This window comes from Prinia subflava, chromosome 4 (genome assembly GCF_021018805.1).
Source record: "Prinia subflava isolate CZ2003 ecotype Zambia chromosome 4, Cam_Psub_1.2, whole genome shotgun sequence".
NCBI classification, from domain to species: Eukaryota; Metazoa; Chordata; class Aves; order Passeriformes; family Cisticolidae; genus Prinia; species Prinia subflava.
In genome coordinates, this window is record NC_086250.1 from 17,015,604 (window position 1) to 17,036,633 (window position 21,030).

General features: G+C 44.7%; 1 long non-coding RNA gene across 3 annotated transcripts; it reads left to right on the forward strand.

The window, feature by feature from the left end:
- Positions 1 to 114: 114 nt before the first annotated feature.
- On the forward strand, positions 115 to 20,303 carry LOC134549747 (uncharacterized). 3 transcript variants are annotated; one of them, XR_010080171.1, is made up of 6 exons: positions 115 to 1,397; positions 2,123 to 2,285; positions 9,640 to 9,801; positions 10,309 to 10,490; positions 12,330 to 12,405; positions 19,761 to 20,303. It is a non-coding gene; the product is annotated as an uncharacterized LOC134549747 (long non-coding RNA). The 3 variants fall into 3 exon arrangements; XR_010080170.1 differs by having other exon boundaries at positions 10,309 to 12,405; XR_010080172.1 differs by having other exon boundaries at positions 9,644 to 9,801; positions 10,309 to 12,405.
- Positions 20,304 to 21,030: the final 727 nt, after the last annotated feature.

Consider the following 21,030-nt stretch of genomic DNA (forward strand, 5'->3'; position numbering starts at 1 on the left):
GGCGCGGGGCCGGGCAGGGGCGGCGGGCGGCGGGGCCCCCCCGGCTCGGGACGGCGGCGCTGGGGAGGGAGGGAGGGAGAGAGGGAGGGAGGGAAGGAGAGAGGGAGGGAGGAAAGGAGAGGGAGGGAGGGAAGGAGGGGGGCTGGCGCGGTGCCCCCGCTCTCAGCGCGGCATGGCTGCGTGTGCCGGGGCGCCTGCAAAAGTTGCACTGGGGGTGAGAGAAAGGGAGAGAGAGACGGAGGGAGAGAGAGGGAGACGGAGACCGAGACGGAGAGGAGGAAAAAAAAAAGGAGGAAAAAAAAAAAAAAAAAACCAGCGAAGGGAGTTTGCAAATAATCAAGCGCCGATGGCACCGATCGCGGCTTCCCAGAAGGAGCGGGAGCGAGAGAGAGAAACCCTCTGCTGAGATTATGTGGGATCTTGTTTAACAACACATTTCAATCAGGAGAAAAAAGGAACAGTCAACAGAAGTTGGTGAAACACTTCTGTCTCTCCCCCCCCCCCCTCTTTATAGAAAAGAGAGGAAAGGAAAAAAATAAAAAGGCAGCTGATTGAAGCTTTGCAACTCACTGGCTGTGGGGATCATATAATTTGTGCTCGTGTTTTACAATAGCATGGAAAATTCCTATCTCTCCCCCTCTCCCCAAATAAATCTTCTATTCCCTCAAGGCATTTCACAATCTGGTTCACTGACAAAAGTTCCAACTTATCTTTTTTTTTTCGTTTCGCTTACTTGCAATGTAAATATTTAGCGGATGCATTTAAAATAAACATACGTTGTTGCTTTTAGGAGTCAGGTTGTGTTTTTGTTTTGTTTTGTTTTGCTGTTTTAAAAAAGGAACCACATCAAAGAAGTGTTTACTAACTGAGATTGACAGCCTATTCTCCCCCTCCCTCTCTTCCTCCCCCCCCCCCTTTTTTTTTTTTTTTAATTTTAAATCATCCGTCTCTCCGGTTGAGCTCTTGCTGTAGGAGCACCAACCCGACGAGCATCATTTTTGTCGGTGCGTAGAGGAAAGCTGTAGGTGAAGCCACAGGAACCCCCTTTGCCTGACAGGAGCTTTACAAAGGAAGGTCAGTCACCAGGTACCCATTACGCAGACAAGGGAAGCTGAGACTCGTGCAAAGCCTCTGGCAAAGGTGGAAACAAAACCTCGGGCTTATCCTGCGTTAACAGCCGTCTGGATCTGCCTGCCTGGAGCTCCTTACAGATGAGCAGTCTGGGACTGGACCGGTGAAGATATAACTCCCTTTGTGCCTGCTGTTACTGCCGATCCCTCAAAACTCTGCCTCTCGCTGCTGCTGGTGCCACTCAGACCTCCCCCACCTGAGCACTTGGTCGCAGCAGGGCTGAACCCCCGGCTACTCCCACTGATGTCTCGAGGACGAGGCAAGAGGTAACTTTTACTTGGGGATTTCAGTGCGAGGCCAGCGCTCCAGCCAGCCTGGCCCATCTCGGGGTGCTGCGGGTGCCCGTGCTGGCAGATAAAAGCAGGCCGGGGAACAACCCAAGCTGACCAGCCGATGGACCAGCATGGCCATGGCTGGGCTGTGGAGGATGTGATCCCCAGGGCCATCTTGTTTGCAAGGTATCTTCAGTGTTCTGCATGATTTTTATCCCTCCCCTGAAAAATGCCTGAAACTACAGGAGAGCTGTCTCACGCCCCATTAGCATTCTGTTTGCAACATGAAGCTGAGGATGCATTTTAAATGGGGAGTGCCACGCCGAGCTGGTGGAGGTGATTGAGGGCTCAAAAGTGGGCTGGGATGGCACTGGAGGAGTATGTACAGCAGAGGGAGCAAAACCTGCTCCCGTCTCGATGCCTGCTTCATTTTGAGAGTGATCCCGAGATCAACCATCACTAAACCTTGGAAAGAAATGGACCTGCCTCCAGCTGGACCACTGGGGAAGTCCAGGCCAGAGGTGGAGGGCAAGCATGCAGATGACAGCAGGCACAGTATTTGAACTTGTTTCTTGTCCCTCTTTTATTTAACTATGGCGACCCTCAGGGTTCAGCTCTAGGCACGAGTCAAAAGCCTCATATTTTACTAAAAGATGTTTCTGGTCATTGTAATTCTCCACTGCTCTCTTTATGATGGAGAACCTTATCTGCTTTCCAAGGCTACTGATGCCTCTGATCCCAGCCTGCCTCCCTGCAGGGGGAGACACAAGAGGAGACGTGGAGATGCGTTGGAGAAGAGCAGAGGACAAAACTGGAGCAGCAGGCAGCTACAGGAACCAGCTTCATTTCTTGGCATTGCATTCTGCTGCAGCACGGCTCCAGGTCAGTCACATCATCCTCACTCTCCTCAGCTGCAGAACGGGGGGCAGATGTACCAGTCTCTGCTGTGTGAGACTGCACTGGTAGTTTCTTCTCCCTTTCTTTCGCCCTGGGCTGTCCCATAGCCTGTGGGATCTGTGTTAACTCTGTGTCCATCAAAGCTGGCATGACACGGGATCTTAAAATATAAACCAAACACTCCTTGCCAGAAGAAAAGGAGGAAGGGGTCATCAGAGATGTCTGCAGGACTCACCATGTATGGTCTGGGCATGGAAGTGCTGCCCCCAGGCCCTGTGGCTGGTGAGTGGAGCACGAAGGGGGATGCAGGAACATCCAGACCTGTGTGTGACATATTTAGGCAAATGCTAAAGCTGTTGGCTTCAAAGCACAGGTTATTCTGCTTGTCTTAGGGAAAAGGTGCTGAACTTGATGGGCTGCTTCCCTGGTCCAGGACAACAATTCCTGAATGCCTCTCAGGTTCAATATCACCAAGGACATTATAGACTCTCATCCACTTACAATTTATCACAAGACAGGGAAATTAATGGGCATGTTTTCACCAGCAAGGACTGTTCTGGTCTCATGTTTTTAAATATTGTTGCCAAATGAGGCCAGGCCACATTTGGTAAATAAAAACCAGCCTCAACAGGTCCTGACCTTGGCCCCAGACTGGCTATGAGAACATGGTGCATAGACAATGCTGGTGTTTTGTGGGCAAGTAGAGGGAGCAGGGATTTGCCCAACTGGGCACAGTCTTCCTCCCCAGCTCATACAGGGGCCTTCCCCTGAGTGTCTCTTTCAGAGAGGACTCAGGGCATGTAACTGGAGCTAAGGGGGTACAACCCCTTGCTCTACTTCCCCACAGCTGTGAACAGATGGGCAGGCACTCTGGAGATGGCCCATCTCTGAGACTTCAACCTTCTCTCCATTCTCCCCAAAACTGAGCATCCCTGCAAGGATGTTACACCCTTTGTCACTCTGGTCCCTGAGCCAAGGCCAGAGGTGTGGTGTGAACATTCCTGTGGTGTGAACATACCTGTTGAGAGCCAGTCATCAGCAGCACAGCTGCAACAGCCCTGGGGCAAGGCTGTTCTGCTGGAGAGATCATGGTCCACTCTCTTTGTTCCTGAGACTGCAGGGGGTGTCTCTGGAATTTTGAATTCTGAGACACTTTCCCACCTCAACAGACTACCTCTTCTCTTTGTCCCCTTCACTTTGTGGGAGGATGGCAAACCAGCACTGGAGAAGCACCATTTAATGCCTCATCTGCAGGTTTTTCCTTTTCTCCATTTATATATTTGGGTTTCCCATAAACACAGCCCTGGTCTGGGTGCAGGTACATGGGAGGCTCAGCTGTGTCGTGCAGTGTCATGTGCCACCGAGGCAGCAGCATGCCCACCTATGTCCAGTGGGGCTGCTGGGTGCTGGTGGCAGCACTGTGCCAGGGAAAGGAGGGATGGCCCTTTTACAGCACTGGGCTGGCACTCAAAGGAGCTCCATTTCTGCTCCACTTATGCAAATCTTGGTGGTCTTGGCATGTAACTCCTTCAGAAAAGCACATGGTGTTTCACTAGTGTGTCTCAGCGGCCTGCTGTAACAACCTGAGCCTATACTTAATTGCAGTGGCAGCAGCCAGAGTTACTGTTTCTTGCTGGAAATGGTGTAAGTTTGGGCTTCTTTTCCTCTTCCCTTAGAAATTACTACAGATTTTGAAAGTCAGGTTTAAGAAGAAAGGCAGATGGGTTTTAAAATATAGTTTTTGTTCATCATTCCCATTTTAGAGGGGTTGTGTGAGTGGACGCAAATGCCCTTTGGTCTCTCAGAGCCAAAAATGCTATGGTGGTATCACCTCCTCTTCTTTGGTGCCTCTGCCAAACCCTGGCTGTGCCAAGAGCAGGTGAGAGGCACTGCCAGAGGTGCCTGCTGCTGAGATGCAATTTATGCCTCTTTCCCTCAAAGCTGGGGTGTCTGTGGCTCCCAGCTTTCTTGGTTCAGTGCCCATCCACTGCATTTATTTCTCTGGAGAGATTGAACCTAAAATTGTAATAATGTAAGACTGTATGTTACCTTAAAAACACCACCACCAGCAGTAATATAAAAACAAAACCAAAAAAACCCAAACAAACACTCCCCCCAAAAAACCAAAAACAAAACCAAAAAACAAACCAAAAAAAACCCCACCCAAAAAGCAGAAGAGAAAGACTGTAAGCACACAGTGCCATGTGGTGAGGGATGAGCATGTCCCCTTCAGTCCCCTTCTCCACCTGTTTGCCTTCACGGTGGATCTGGAATGCAGCAAATTGTTAACAAGGATCGGGCCCCAAATTTTTCACATTAATCAAAGCAAAATATTTTTTTTACACACCACGGGAAGGTTTCCCAATGAAATATACACAGTTGTTTTATTTTTAAATGTAAATTAGTGAGGGAATGGACAGTTTAATTAAAAGCAAAATTATTAGGTAAGTGCTGAGGGAATCTACATTATTTGCTGGGTACACTCACATATTTTTACTGTTGAGTCAATTACAATTTTTAATTTCTTTCCACCTACTAAGACTAGCTCAGAGAGTAGCCACTGTGATGTGGAATATTTGGGGAAGGATTTTTCCATGGATAGCAGGAATGTCTGTTCTGTGTGCAAGTTGTGGATGCCCAGGCAGCCTGCTATGGTATGTCCATTACATCTCTGCCAGTCAGAGAATATTCTGAGTTGGAAGGGTGCCACAAGGGTCATCATTAGCAAACACTTGTTATAGGCTGCCTCTGTGGCATCACCTGGAGAAAATCCTGTCTCTTTTGACAGGGGTTTTGGGTTGCTGCTAGTGACTTCAGTGTCACCTATCCCTCCACACACAAGCCTTCTTGCAGGCAGGTGTTTTGTAGAAGCCTCCCTGCCTCTTCCCTCAAGCCCATGCATCCCTCTTCCTCACGGTAAATGATCCAGATGGACTTCCAAGCACATCAGAAAACAGCCAGTGTACTGGGCTGGGACCGTGACTGCTTATTTTGTCAGGTTCTAAAGGAAGGCCCTTATCTTTGAACACATATGGAAAATATGCTGCATACTGTTGAGGACTGACAGCTCTGTCACAGCTGAAGTTCAAAATAAGACCACAAAAATTTACAGCACAATTATCCCAGGCACCAGCAAGTGGGGCTTTATAAGAACTCAGGTATTTTTACTCAGTCTGAATATCAGTGGCTTCCTTAATACAGCTCATGTGATGTAAACGCCCCTTTCAGGGGGTGACAAATGGATCTACAGCACAGGCATGCAGAGGGTTGAGACTTAATTCCCACTATGGAACCAGCTGATGCAGACAAAGCCTCAGTGGCTTCAGCAGATGTGCCCTGATAGAGACAGGAGTGTGGCAGTGAGGAACAGGACAGATGTTGTAAAGTGCTTTAGGTCCCCTGGATGGAGGAAAGGTGCAATGAGAGAGCATAGCCTGATCAGTGCCCCGGGGAAGGCAGAGATCTGGGTCACCTCAATCAAGCCCAACACCACATCTGATCACATTCCTCAGCTTGCTTCCTTATCAGGAGTATTGCTGAAATAAATGCCCTAAAAATGATGTGGCCTCTCCATTTGAGGGGTTAAACACAATTTCCCATTGTCGAGCTTTTGCAGTTGGCTCAGGTATTGTTGCAGGATCTTGGATCCCTTTCTTATTATTAATAAAAGAAACTTTGAAATATATTTTAAAGAAAAGTGCTTATCAGATAATGAAATTCTAGCTGTGGTTGTCTTTCAAACAACCAGGGCCATGATTTAATTGGAAGTAATTATAGTCTTTTCTGAAGTATAATTTTTAGGGTATTTTTTCCCCTGACATTTGCAGTGTGGAAATTAAAAATAAAACGATGTCAGAATCACGAGATTTCAATCTGTCTTCAAACAATAATGTGGGCTAGTGTCAGAGGTTTGTCCTTGGTTGAAAGGGAGAAAAACTCACTGGAAAAAATCCTTCTGGTGAAAATCGCCAGTAGCACCTACTGTTTGCTGTGCTGAGAAATTCCTGAGAGACTCCTGCTTCCCAGAGCTCACTGGAAACACTCCTACCTCTGCTGCAGTGGGAAAGGGCACATCAGTACCTAGCTCTTGAGAGCACCACATTTGTGATGCAGGCTTTGTTAATTACTCCACCGATAAAGCTGTATTAAAAGGCACACTTAGAGCAAGGAAAAAAAAATCCCATTCTACACAACAAAAAATTAAATGTAGTGCTTGTATCCTGCTGATAATTATTTCCATATTTCTTTTTTCCCCAATTTTTTTTTTTAATTTTTAAACAGGAAAATTTTCAAATAATCTCTTTCTAAATTTTACCCTCTTTTCACTAGGCAATTCCTCATCCTCCTTTGGTGAAACCATCAGTGTATCCCCTAAACTTTGATTCACACTCTCTGTTTTACTGGAAGTGCCCTTTCCAAGGGAGGGACAGTCTGCCAACACCAGCTCAACCTTTTTATAGGTCAGTGGCATCAGCAGGGCTCTGGTGATATTGTAATACCCCTGAACACATATGCAGCTTTAAATACAACCACTCAGTGGACAGTTTGGCTCAGCCTCCTAAACCACATTCTCCAGACTTCAGATCATTTCTGTAGGGATGTGGATGCACACATGAGGAATCATCTTGCATTCTGAATTTTCTGCTTCTGGATCTGAAATTTTATATCTAATGCCCATTTAAAATCCATTCCTGAACACCAGTCAAAGGGAAAGGAAGGGAATATTTCAGATTAAAAGGGCAACACATATAAAATGAAAACATTCCATACAAGGCTGTGATTCACTGTATAAAGTGCTGTAGAGGATTGTATGAGGGATGCTCAGTTCTGCAAAGTGTGTTGACTTTTTGATGAGGCATTAGGTGAAGTTCCCTATCATCACAGACTCTATGGAGTTAATAACAGGATGATTTACAAGCCAAATTCCTAATGAGCAATGCCTGCGTGGCCCACTCATGTATGCCACCTCACTGCTCAGCTTTATTTATCCCATTTCACTCTTCATCTTAAAAATCCCATTGCGTGGCCTTTCCAGTGAAGAGCAGCTATGTTTCATCTCAGCCATGCCTTCAGCAACAGGGGAAGGGATTTCCCTTTACTCTTCAACCTCTGAAACAGCCTTTTCAAAGAGAGGCATTTTATTATATGGGAAAAAAATTGTACAGACTGAGGTAAAATTTTGGTCAGGCCTTATAAAACAAACTCAGTGACTTTAAAGTAATAAAACTTTCTCTGTCACTTTGCCAGAGCTGATCTTCTATGCTGTACTTCAGGGATAAGTACGGATGTGCTGACAGAAACCTCGTGGCTTCCAACCTGTGCGCTGTGTAGAGCCTCAAGGGATTTTCTGGAAAGCAACTGCTGTTCCGAAGTTAAACATTTTTATCCCCCTTCCCAAAATGGCCATCAGACCAGCAGTGTTTCAAAGACAAGCACATGTGTTTACTTCCACGTCTTTTGTGATGTCAACAGAAAATATTTGAAATTGCAGGCAAAGTTTCCAAGAAAGCAGAGGTGGAGATTTTCTTTGCTTTAAATTTCTGAGTACCTTCCAGCAGTCCTTCTCCTGTCTTTGCACCCCTCCTTGCTCAGCTGGGAGCCTGGAGATCTGAGCCCATGCCTTGACCATGGATCTGTCTGGGGACTCTGTGTTTAGGTCCTGGGAGCCAAGGAGTACATTTGGTACACACAGTGCCAGCCACAACACAGCCCCGAGCTTGGTGGGCGCCTTCTGGCCGGGGTGGAAAACTCTCCTCCTATTTACACTTACTTGGCTGTGCAGTGGGTATTATCCCTTTTTCCAGCCCAGATCTCTATGAGAGCCAAATCTGGCTGTGATGTCCATCACTATTAATGCTGTACAATAGCTAAGCAATTGGTGAAAGTTTGACACAAAACTGTTGTGCCTTGCTGATTAGTCACAGCCTGTGACTATCACAGCTTTAAGAATTGTGATCATGAGGTCTTGTCTTGCGACCCTGCTGCCCACCCTCTTCCATGCAGAGAGAGAGGAATAAATATTTACTACTTCTGTAAATAACACCCAGCCACACTCACCCTTACTGCTGCACAGTAGTTCATCTAATTGAAATAAGAACATAAGTAAATTGTTTGTCAAGGCAGTTTATTAGGAAAAGATTGCTGTGTCAGGAGCTCCCTCACTGTGAGAGATGCTGTGTTGTCTCTCTTAATATTTAATGTCATTTTAATAATATTTCCCAGTTAGGGGTGCAGGCTGATGCTATAGACTAAAGCCTGCCAAAGTGGGGAGGAATAAAAGCTTGAGGTCAGCTTCATTCCATTGACTTTTCCACCTCAAGGCTGGGCGAAGAGCAATGCTGCACTTTTCCCAAGGGACTCAGCCACTCCCTGGTACTTCTCTCAGCAGCTTTATCTCAGATTTGTGGATTTTGCCTTTCACTCACTCAGAATGACACTTTAAAAGGTGAAGACCACATCCTGAGGAGACAGAGAAGAGAAACCCACTTTTTTTTCCTTTGACAAACCCATTTCTCTTTGCGATGCTGCTCCACTTGAGCTCATTAATCAGACAGTACCACAAGGTACTGAATTTCTCCCAAGCTCACGATTGCATCTGCAGCTACAGCACTCTTGACTCTCGGTGGCAAGTCTTGTGTTGGAAATCTCTGTGTTAAAGTCAGAAGTGTTTTAGCCCAAGGAGTGGGGATCTGCAGCTTAAGTATCAAGGGCCCCTGCTCGTAAAGCATCCACCGACGCTGCCTCGGTGTCACCCTCCAGCCCTCACAGACCTGCCTTGACTGCAAAGTTGGTGCACTGATGGTGCTCAGTCCCCATGCCATCCCTCCAGACATCTCCTGGCAGCAATGCCCAGCTCAGGCTCTTCCTTGTTGGGAAAGACTCCTGGCTGAAGGACCATGGAGTCAGAGCCTTTTGAAGCTGCTGCATAATAGCTGATTTTCCCAAACATCGCCAGACAGTTCAATAATTACATAAACTTTGTAATCAGCCAAACCAGCATAGCCATCTCCCTGATGTACACGTAGCACTTGTGACTAATTTTGCATAAAGGGCAGGTACTCTTGTACTTAGTGCACAGGCCTTGTGCACAAACAGCTATAGAAGGAGGGCCTAATTATAAATAAAATGTCCTTAGCTGTCACTTTGCTGTCTCTGACTTCCCACGCATTCAAATGGTGAGACTGATTCATTTAATCTTACTCTAAAGCAGCAAGCCACAGAGTCAGTTTCCTGACAGTTGCTTTAAAAAGTGTAGCTGAGCTCTCTTAAATTGTCTTCCCTTGTATTATATTTAGACATTGTGATTAGAGTATCTGTCATGATATGCTTTTACTTTAAGGCAGAAGTTCAAGCTGCTTTCTGAAAGCAAACAGAGGTGCTCCTGGGAGCTGAAGGGGCACGAGTGCTGGAGTTCAGCATTTGGGAGCAGAGATCTTCAGAAGCACTGCTTCTGCTGCTGCCTCCTCTGCACAGCCAGCCTCATGAAAACTTGAGTTTTCAAGTAAGTGCAACATTACTTACCATAATGAGACTACTGGGAAGGGTGGAGGCAGAGAAATACTTAGTGGCTGTTTCCAAGGGTTTTAGAAATATCAGCTAAGCAATTCTTACAAACTTCCCTTCTCCCCTCCTTCCCTCTTCTCCCCCCCAAATCTTGTCAAAGGCTTGGATGCAAAATCTGGACACTCCTGTCATATGAACATGGCTTTTATATGTTTGTGTCATTGCAAAGTAGATGATAATGACTACACTTCATGCATTTTACCCTAATTAAGTCAGTAGAGGTTTCAACGCAGATACAAACTCGACATGCAGCTCTACCCTTGACAATTGCCTACCAAAGAGAATACCTGAAAGCTCTTGTTTTGCTAAATATGCTATTTAATATTTTGTAATGCTCGGGTAAATGCAGTCAGTGAATGTAGAGCCTTCTTTGTTTCTATAGTATTGTGGAGGAGGTTATTGGAGTTATGCTGAAGGAGGTTTCCTTGTTCCATGACTTTGGCAGAGCACTTGTCAGATACTGAACTGCAGGTTCCAGGCCTGCTGACCACCGTCTGTGATGAGGAGACCCCCAGACCCTAGGAGACTCTCAGCCACTGCTCTGATGGCAGGAGCTCTCCAACACCCTGGCAAATGTGACCAGGATCTGGCAGACAGGACAAAGTGAAAGACCTGCTGGGCTCTAAGGTACAAGGGGGGTGGGAAGGGCTCTGTGTAGAGGGGGATCAGTGGAGTGCAGATGCCATGCCTCTGTTGTGTTTTGTGAACCTGAAATAAACAGAGCTGTGGAATTTATCACACTGAATTGAAAGGTGAGTTTCTCCCATGTGCTGTGTGTAGGATGCCTGTCTTCCTCTAGCTGAACTACAGAGATTTGTAAATCTATTATTGCTTCCATGTACCCTCATAGAAACTTGTGCTTTTGGTTTGGTGTGTAGAAAACTTTATGTCCTAGGTCCACATTCAGGTGTTTGTCCAAATGTGATTGGATTACCATTCATTTAAGATTGGTCATATTCCTTTTCCTCAGATAAAACTGTCATGCTAGAAGTTTTCCACCATCCCCGTGTCTCTAGAGAGACTCTTGGAGATTTGAAGGTGACTTTTCTGAAAAATGGTCTCAGTATAATTCCAAAAATACTTTATAATTTGGAGCCTGCTCCTCAACCTCCAGCAGAGATCAAAGAGATCCCAGAAAAAATATTAAGCACCATGCATTCCTAGGAACTGAGACTTTGGCTGTAATGAGTCAGTCAACTACCCATTTATCAGCCAGATATAAACTGACTTAGGGCGTTTTGGAGCCAAAGGCTACTAGTACAAGGCTGCTGGTTTAGGCTTCGTTTTCGTTAAAATGTTTGACTCCAAAGGAAGATCTCTGTTTTCAAACAGTGTTTTTTAGACCTTCCTGTTATTTTCACCTTCAAGCTTGCTCAGCCAGTTGGATATGAAAAACTTGTTCTTGCTTCCTAGTGGCAAGATCATGTGTTGATGTTATGTATGGGGTGCTAATTACTATCTGTCATTGTATTTATGGGGCTCCATTTGCTACAGCACTGTGGTGCCAGGTACAATATTGAGATAAGCAGGTAAGTTACTGAACGTGGACTCTGCTCTTCCCACCCTGGTGCTTGGCCCCTCTGATTGGAGACTTCGTCCTCTTGCTCATGCTCAGACACAGGGCACCTGAGAAAAAGTGAGGTTTGTGCTTTGCTGTGGAACAGCCCTGGTCTGTGAGCTCAGCCAGGCTGTGCCTGGAACCCTTGGCTCCATCTGGGATCACATGCTGCCTCCATCCCTCACGCTGGTGTGCGATCCAAGGCACCAGCGCTGTGACTGGTGGCACTGGGAGCAGAGGCCACAGGGCCTGTGGCCTGCACACCAGCTGCTGATGAACTCTTTTCCATAGAATGTTTTCCAAAATCCAGCAAAATGTGCCAGCTGGGAAAGCTGAAATCAGTTGAGGTGCTGTTTCCCAGCCTATGCAGGGTCACAGAAGGTGTCCCAGTCAGACTGCATGGAAAGCTTTGATGTCTTTGGAGAAAGAAACTGCCATGAAGCTGGAGCCTGGCTGGGATTAATGGGAAGAATTTCTTGTGGCTACTGGTACTAAAGACAGTTTGCTTCTCAAAGAAATTCAACCCTTTAACCAGCTTGACAAAAGCTGTGGCCAGAGAGTCAGTCTCAGCCTGAATCTGAGAAAAACACATGCCTGGAACTCCATTTCTACCACTACAGAGAAATTAACATGAACCCACAAGAAAGTGGAAATGAGATGAAAAAATGCAGGTCACGGTAGCAGCTAGTTCTTAAATGGGACAGGCATAAATTTCTTTAATGTGGATATAGAAGGGAACGTATTTTGTTTCTATTATTACTTGATTGTGGGAGGCTAAAGGGAAATTTTCTCACAATCTCAAGAAAAAAAGTTTCAAAACTAGTTTTTATAATGTGAAAATTAAAAAATTAAAAAGGAAATTGTGATGGAGGATATGTGTAAAATTTTTCCCCCTTCTTTTTGGTCAGCTCTGATGTTTCTAATTGATGTCCAAGGAGAAAGCTTGATGATTTAGAGATGAAGAAGAAAGGAATCGCACCCTTGGTAAGCCCTGCCTATGGGACAGCAACCCTGGGACATGCTGAAAATGTTTAAATAAAGAATGTGCAGTGAACCAACATTTTTCTCCTGCTTACCCTTATAGCTATTTCCTTACCCTCAAATTTTCAGGAATGAAAAGTGGTAAGGATCAGTAATTATGCTGAGACTTTTCCTTTACATATCAGTGCTCAGTCAAGAATTTCAGCCCATTACACAAACAGCAGTGCCGTGCTTGTTGGGGCCCTTTGAAGCACAAGGTGCCACTGCTGCCAGCTTGGTTTCCTCAGTGGAAGAGCTGCAGCAGAGGGAGAGGAAGGGATGGAGGCTGTGATGCTGGGATGCCCTCCCCCTTCCCACCCTCCCAAATCACTCATGCCCCTCCTGCTTTGCCCCCATGGGGGTTTCTGGCCTCACAACCCACCTGAGACCAGGCTCTTTTGCGGTGATAGAGCATTTCCAGATGCTTAGGTTCACCTGACAAACAGGGAACGGGCACCCAGCACCCAGTGCTCAGTACCCAGGGCTGAGCAAGCCAGTGATCCTACCCCTTCATTGCTGGGAGCTGCTCCCTGATGCCAGAAGGTTCACAGTGACTCAAGCAGGGCTGGGGTCAGGTTACCCTGGCTCCCAAAGAACAGGCAGTGGCTTCCCAGCAAAAATACATGCCCACATAAGTAAAGAGGGAAATAATTATAAATGAGCAGAAGTAAAAACAGGAAGCTGAAAGACTGAAAGAAGAGAGACGTGCATGGGCTTTTTTGTAGATGCAGAAGCTTGCATTTTACATCTAAAGAAATAGAGGAAGAAATTTAAATGCATATTTAGAAAAAAAAATTCCAGTGGGAAATGCAAAAAGAACCACTTTTATGAGGAAGCCTCTGAAGAGACAAATCTATAAATGCACAAATCCAAATATCAACCATTTCTTCTTCAACAGTAAAAAAATCCCCAAATAATTCATTCTGTACAGAGTTAAAGCAAACTTTTGGAAAAGCACCCGGGAACAGAGCTGGGAATGTACACCCTATGATTTTTGCTCCTGTGACTGAGCAGTATGAAGTGTTATTTACTCCAAAAAACAGTGCATTCTTTTCTTCTCACCACTATCTTGCTTATAGTCAGGTGTATTTATAGAAACCTGCTCAAAGACCTGAGAGGCACTGCCATCAGTCTCCCAGCACCGTCCACTCAGTGGTCAGTGGAAAGATAAAGACTCCTATCCAGGGAAATACCCTTTCCCATAGAATCATAGAATGCTTTGTGTTGGAAGGCACCTTCAAACATCTTCTGCTTCAACTCCCCTTCCACAGACAGGGACATTTTCTTCTAGATCAAGTTGCTCAGAGACCTGTCCAATCTAACCTTGAATGTTGTCAGGAATGGGGCCTCTATCACCTCTCTGGGCAACCTGTGCCAGTGTTTCACCACCTTCATTGTAAAACATTTCTTTTGTTTATCAAGTCTGAATCTACACTCTTATCATTTAAGACCCTTGCTCCTTGTCCTGTTGCTACTGTCCCTACTGAAAAGTCAGTCTCCATCATTCCTACAAGCCCCCTTCAGGTACTGGAAGGCCTCTATAAGGTCTCCCAGGTGCCCTCTCTTATGAACAACCCCAACTCCCTCAGCCTTTCCTCATGGAAGAGGTGCTCCAGCCCTCTAATTGTCTTCAGATTAAGCAGAAAATGGCTTATCACGGAGGCAGGATTTCACTTAGAGAGCTCCAGACTGAACACCCAGTCTTTAACTTCTCTGAAAGACAAGATGAAAAACAAATCCAAATATGCTTTTTTTCCTCAACCAACACAAGGTACCTTGTGTACCTTGTCCTCATGTTTCTGGCTGAAAGAAAATTCTGTGGGCCATTTGTCACCAAATTAAAGTCACTGCTATCAAAATCATTCTGGATCCAAAAGCTCCAAATGAATTTGATTGTACTTGCAGAAATTTATTTTGGGCAATGATAACCTAGGCCAGCTGCTGCTCACTTAGCTCTTATGTAGGCAATACTTGCATGGATTGCAATGGGGATGGCTGAATGAGGGCTGGATGGGTAATAGCACTGAGCTGGTGATGGAGGGGCTGGTGCTTGGAGACCAAATGACATTTCTCACCCTGGGATAATTCAGAATCCCCAGAGACAGGGCAGCCAGGTACCTGCTGCCTTTTTTTCCAGCCTGGTTAGGAGATAACTGGAGTGACTCTGTAGGGAAAAGATTCAGGCAATGTGATTGAAAAAAAAAAAAAAAAAAAAGGAAATAAAGTTCCTTTATGATTCCTCTATGATTTTGTGGCTCAGAACATGCTGGGTGGTAGGACTGGAAGTGTGGAAGCACAGCACACAGACAGACTGTATTAGCTTGACAGACTAGAAAGACTGGTGTGTTTTGGCACTCCATCACTGTTACTGGCCTTCGGTGAGACAGTGTCTTTAGCCAAGGCTATTTCCAGGGAGGATTTCTCTGGCCTTATGTATACCCTGCCTGTTGGGCACATGGGAGCTGTGCTATGTAACCCTCCTTCCCCTTGTTTATATTCCTCATTCCCACACAACCATGGGCAATGTTGTATAGCATTACTCCCCTCCCCCAAACTTTCCCTGTTCCAATTGGTTTCACCACAAAGGAATAGATTATTACTGACACTGATCCCAATTTAATCCTTCCAATAATCTGATTTTTCCAAGCCTATTTATATCCTTGAAATGACAGTAGGGTTTAAAGTGATACAAATACCTGAGCTAAGTGCTGGTATTATCCACAGCAGTCTGGTCCAGTTTTGACCCTTCAGAATAAAGTGTAACCCCAAATATTATTTGATAACATTTGATATCCCTTCCCAAGTTTTTGTAGTGCTAGACTGGTCCTTGGTTCCGCTTTTTGACTAGCTTTTTCACATTACAGGTTTATTCTCCTATACACAAGTATCAAGCTGAAGTCCCAAAATTAGTTTTAAAGCTCATATAAATGTAGCATTTTTTTCCCTTTGTGGATTTTAATATCTTTCTGATGTCTGGAAATGATCTAGAAGTAAAGCTTTCATAGCAGTGTAAGAAGTATAAACCCGTTCTAGTTTGTTATTTCATCCAGTAACCTGAGAACTTTTTTATTTCCCTGGGCTTTAAGGTGATCAGCCAACATTTTCTCCCATCCCTAATCTCCTTAAGAAGTTTATTACATTGAAAATAAAGACAAACCAATCTGAAAACAAAGCCATCCTTAGCATTGCATATTGTAAACGTGCTTGCTGGACTATTTCCACTATTAGTAACCAATTCATTTTAATATTGCTCCTGCTTCTTGCTAGATCTGCAGAATCTCAGTTCACACATAGCCAGGGAGTAGTTCAACCAGTAGTCAGCAGGTTTTTATTCTTTTTTCCCCCCCTCTTATAATTCAGTGCAGTGACTTGTTTATATAACCAAATCCTTTTGTTTCTCCAAAAGTGACTTGGCTATTTCACTTGAGCGACAACACCCGTGGTAGGTGATGGTCTATTTTTTCCAAAGCAAAGGCCTCAGTTTTCAGCAGAATTTACATTCCAGTAATAAATATTTAAAGGAATTATAATGGATCTGAAGCAAAGAATGTCCCTCTGAAGTGCACACACACACACATGTATACACACACACACACAAAGACATGCACACTCAAAGTCAATTAATCTGGGGTCACTCTGGTACAGATGGTGCCTCTGTTCAAACCCTGAGATATTTTGCTTTTTCTGTTAGGAAACTTGGCCACCTTGGACTTTTAATACCCCATAAACACCTTATAAAATATTATTCTTTATTGTCTATGTAGCAGATCACTTAAATATCTATGTCAAAGGCATTTTCTGCAACAAAATCTCTTTCTGCCCCTAAAAAAGTGTAAGAAAGAGTACAATCCATGCTGATTTCTTGGTATCCTTTCTCGGGTATGAGCTTTAGGATTTTCAATCATCTCTATTTTATTCTATAACAGACTAAAATAAATTACACCAGAATGGCAGTTTTGGAACACACCAGGGCTACATAACTATCATTTGGCTTCAGATATGTATAAAGCAGATATGTATATTGTTAAAAAGCAAATGAGACACTGATGTACTTTTCCATTTACAAAGGTTGGATTTTCCCCTATGGGCATAACACTAGGTGATGTCTTAATTAATGATGGTGAAGATCATATATGTGACATAAACAAAAGAGCTGCTTTTTAACAATAATAAAAAAAAGAAGAACAAAATATTCCAAATCTTTTGAAAAAGAATGAACTGATTCCAAAACGTAGGATAATGAAAACCAAAAGGCAAAAGAAGGAAGAAAGCAATGTAGATATTTGAGTTACCTGCAAATGTAATCTCTCTGCCAACCAGAAAACATTTATTCTGTATATTTTGTTGTATCCTTGTCTCTTCATGTGCACTGAATGATGCCCTACCAGCAGAACTACATCTGTATTAAACTGCCTGATTATAATGCTCCGAGAGCACTGCCCACCCATCAGAGCCTTGTCCTTTCTCAAGCCAGTGCATGTGCAATATTTGGAAAACGACACATGGATCACCCACTTTGTCCATATTTGTTTTATATAATTATTTATGGAAAAAATAGGCATTGAGGCTTAACTGTAAGTGCACAGAAGGGCAGCTTTGCCATGAGGAGGCCTGCTACCTGCAGAGGAGTTACCTGTGCAGAACTGACCCTCTGACACAGCATGCTGAGCTGGACTCTGACATGTCCTCTTCAAACTGGCAGATGAAAATGCAGTGGCTAGTGCTGGTTTTGTTCTCACCCCTGGGTGACCCACATCTGCAGGAATCTCGAGATGGGAACAGCACACTGATGGGTGCTTATCAAGGGATGACCATGAGTATGTCAGACTTTAAAAGCCTGAAATATATAGGATGTGTAGAAGCTGCAAAAGGACCTGTATCTCACAATCTGACCAAAAAAGTAAATTAAAGGAATGAAGAAATGAGTGTTGGGGGTAAGGGGAATTGGTCTTGGAGAGGGGCTCTAAGGGGAGGTGAAGGGTTACATGGGGTTTTTTTCCATTCATTCCTGTGTCCAGGGTAAGCAGGAAAACAGTACTTCTCCATTTCCACCCTATGTCTGGTTTTTGCACCTTTGGAATCTGGTTATCCTTAGCTCACTAAGTTTAATTTGCTGACCTGACATGAACATATCCATCTTTCATGTTGATCCTGGCTTAAACTCAGCAGAAACACCAGAGTGGAAAATAACCCTTCTGGGTTAACATTGCTGGAGGCAATGACACTGAAGCAGTTCAGGAGAGATGGAAGGTGGTCACAGGGAGGTGGAAGGTCTCCGTCTACTCACTGTAGTCCACAGTTTAAGAACAAAAGAGTAGGTGTTTGTGGGCATGTGAGCATGGACATACAGACACCAGTGGAGAAGTAGAGATAGATGGTTTTATACTCATCAGCCATCACTCAGCTCTCTGCAGGCATCGCTGCAGGGAGGCAGCCCTGGCAGAAGCTTACCTGCATCGGGAGAGACCTTTGGGATGGATCTGCTGGCCAGGAGAGGGAACGAGAAACCTCTTGCAGGAAAGGGGAGCCTGTCTAGTTCAGGAGAAGCTCTTGGGAGAGGGGCAGGCGGGGGTAGAGGCAGGAAGGCCTCCCACTCGTATGGCTGCCCCTTCCCGTGCCAGCCCTGCTCCATCTGCTGGCAGGAGCAATGCGGAGCCGCTGCCGCTGCCCGCCGGGATCCCTCCTGTCCTCCTCCCCAGCCCAGATTCCCTCCGTGTCCTCATTTCATCTGCCACAAGTGCCGAGGGAGACAAAAGCAGAGCCTCCCCCCGACACAGGAGGGAGAACAACCCTTATTTTTGGATCCCTGCTTTCTCATGGGTTTCCCTCTATTTTAGCCTCTAGTATATCATGGAATTTACAAATTGAATACTGGGCATGCCGTGTGTTTACTATGTGATCTGCTGGCTGGGAAGTTGATTCCCCTGCTCACCTGTGGTCATCCAAACCCAATGGAAATACCCTGCAAGTCCCCTGAGGCTGCACATTGGGATCCTGACGGGAATGGGGTGAGGTGCAGCACCATTGCTGCCTCACCCAGGAACCCGGGGTGCGGCTGAGAAAGGTGTTCAGGGGAAACGGGAATCCTCTGGCTCTTTGCTTTGCTGCTCAGCACTTTGCAAGGGTATTATTTTGGCTCTGCCTCTGTTTTTCCCTTGCCTACTAGGTTTTTAAGAGAACAGGATGAGGAAAGCTCTGATTGTTTTCAAAATGTGAAAGCAACATGGAAAGCTTTTGCCATGTATGAGCCTGCATGGCACTGTGAATTTGACTCACTCTTCTCTGTACATGGAGGTGTAGGGTGTTCACAGCTCCCCTATAAAAGGGTTTTTCAGCTCTGGCACCATGGGCATTAAATGCTTTTTCCTTTTGTCCTGCTTTCTGCTTTTGTGAAATCATCTGCACGTGGAATTTGCTGTTCTTTTCCATATGGAAAAAGAGGCATGTTCATCCTGCTGTGGCCCTTACACACGGCCAGTGTTTCAGCTCTGGGTTACAGGCTGTCAGGTGAACGGGGTGGGCTGAGCTTCCCCACATCAGCTGGCTCCTCAGGGAGGGAAGAAGGGCAGCCAGCGTTGGACCAGTGCTTACAGAAAGTTTAGTCTCCAGTGGATTTCCCTATTCCAGTGAAACAATAGGAGGGTCTTGTGCTGTATTATCCATGCTTCCTCTTTATTCTGATATTATCTGTGGATTCTTGCAAATAATAGATGACTGAGACCATTATTGTTTTGGGAAATAGGAAGATGAAAACATTAGATGGACCTTAGCAATTTCAATAGACTTATTCATGGTGTTTGTAGTTATGCAAGTCAGAAACTAGCAAAATACCTGTTGGAATAAGTCATAACCCGGTGCATTCACAAAAGCAGTTCTTTTACATCTCATTTTTAGTAAGAGAGACTACCTTAGTCAAACAAGTGCTAGAGAGTTCAAAACAAAAAAGGAAAGCAAACATAACTCCACTGTTAATGCCAGAAGATTTTGGGGAGCAATCCATTCCAGCTCTTCCATGTATCTGCTTTAATTCAGGCATTCTGATATAAATTGCATGATGGTGATTAATAAATCTTATATCAATTGAACTTGAAGTCAAAAGAACATGCCTTTTTTTTTCTTTTTCTTTTCTAAACCTGCATTAAAATAGATTATTCAGAACTCTTGGAATGAAAAGTGCTAGGTCAAAAATCACTTTTTTTTCAGCAAGTCTATGAAAACTTACTATAAAAAGTCACATACTGTAGAATCTCAATTATCCTGGAAGACTTATCCGGGTTATGGCTTAAGTGTGCTATTCATGTGCTGCCAATTTGTTCTAGAAGTACAAGATAAGCTGTGGTGCCTCGCAAAGAAGCTAAACCCTTCCCTGGGCCAGATGGAATCCAGAAGCCATTCAATGGATTGATCAGGGTGCAGAAGTCCTGCAGCTTCCCTTCAGTCCCATGCAGAGCTGGGCTTTGTCTCAAAGCTGGAAGCCCCGGAGCAGTGTGGGTCCTCTGCAGTTCTGGCAGGACTCAGTGTCTGCCCCTACATCATGTGCTTCTTATCTGGGAAGTCGTCTTCATTTAGAAACCTTGTCCTGCAATTGCACAGAGATGGCTGTGGCATGGTCCTGCAGAGAAGCTAAGAAGTCTTTATGGGTACCTCCTGTCTGGACACTAAAACCTCCTGCATCACACATGTACTATTATTTCGTGTTACTTAGGACCTTTCCTTCTCTTCTTCACCTCAAGTAAAGGGGAACCTGTTGATATATCCATAAGTTTAATACCTACTGGTCTTGGTAGAACTTCTCTTGCTCATTGTACATTAACATTTTTGATATTTTTGTATGCATATGCAATTAATAAAAATTGGGCAAAACTTCAGAACTTTTGCTATATTCTGGACAGATTATGATTTTTTTGTTCTCTGTGAAGTATTGTTAAAACTTGCTACCCACAAGGACTAATTACTAAGAGCAGATTTTACTCTGAAAGGAGAACTTTCTCCCCTTTGCACAGCCTTGTGTTAGAAAAACAAACATTCACAGTTAGGCAAATAGGGCCATGCTCCTAAAGGATTTTTTTGTGAGTCTTATGGCATTTAGTGATCCTAATGATCTCCCAAATTCAGAGCAGTAGTGTGAGAAACTTCACCTCTAGTTTTCAAAAGAAATGCCTAACTTTTGGGAGCAAATGTCCAAATGAACGCTTGAACACAAGGCAAAAACAGAACATGCAATTTAGGCTCACCTTGCATGAGTCCATCAATGTGGACAAAGATAGCTTGTGAGCTGAAAGCCTGAATAGGGCAAACTAATTCAGAATAAAGCAGTGTTAGTGTGAAATACATGTCCAGTACAGGGAAGGGGAGTTACGCAAGAGAAGCTACTCTGCAGCAACTCCCAGTGTGGGTAAGCCCTTAATTACTTTTAAAATCTCAGCATTACTAAGCCATGCTTATGATTTCTAGAGGCCTTGAGTTTGTGGAACAACTGGAGTATGAGATTCAATTGCATTCACTTCAGTGGAGGATACAGTTAAGTATCGGCACGTTTGCAGGCTTGAGGCCAGTCATTAACTAATTAGTGTATGGGAACATTTAAGC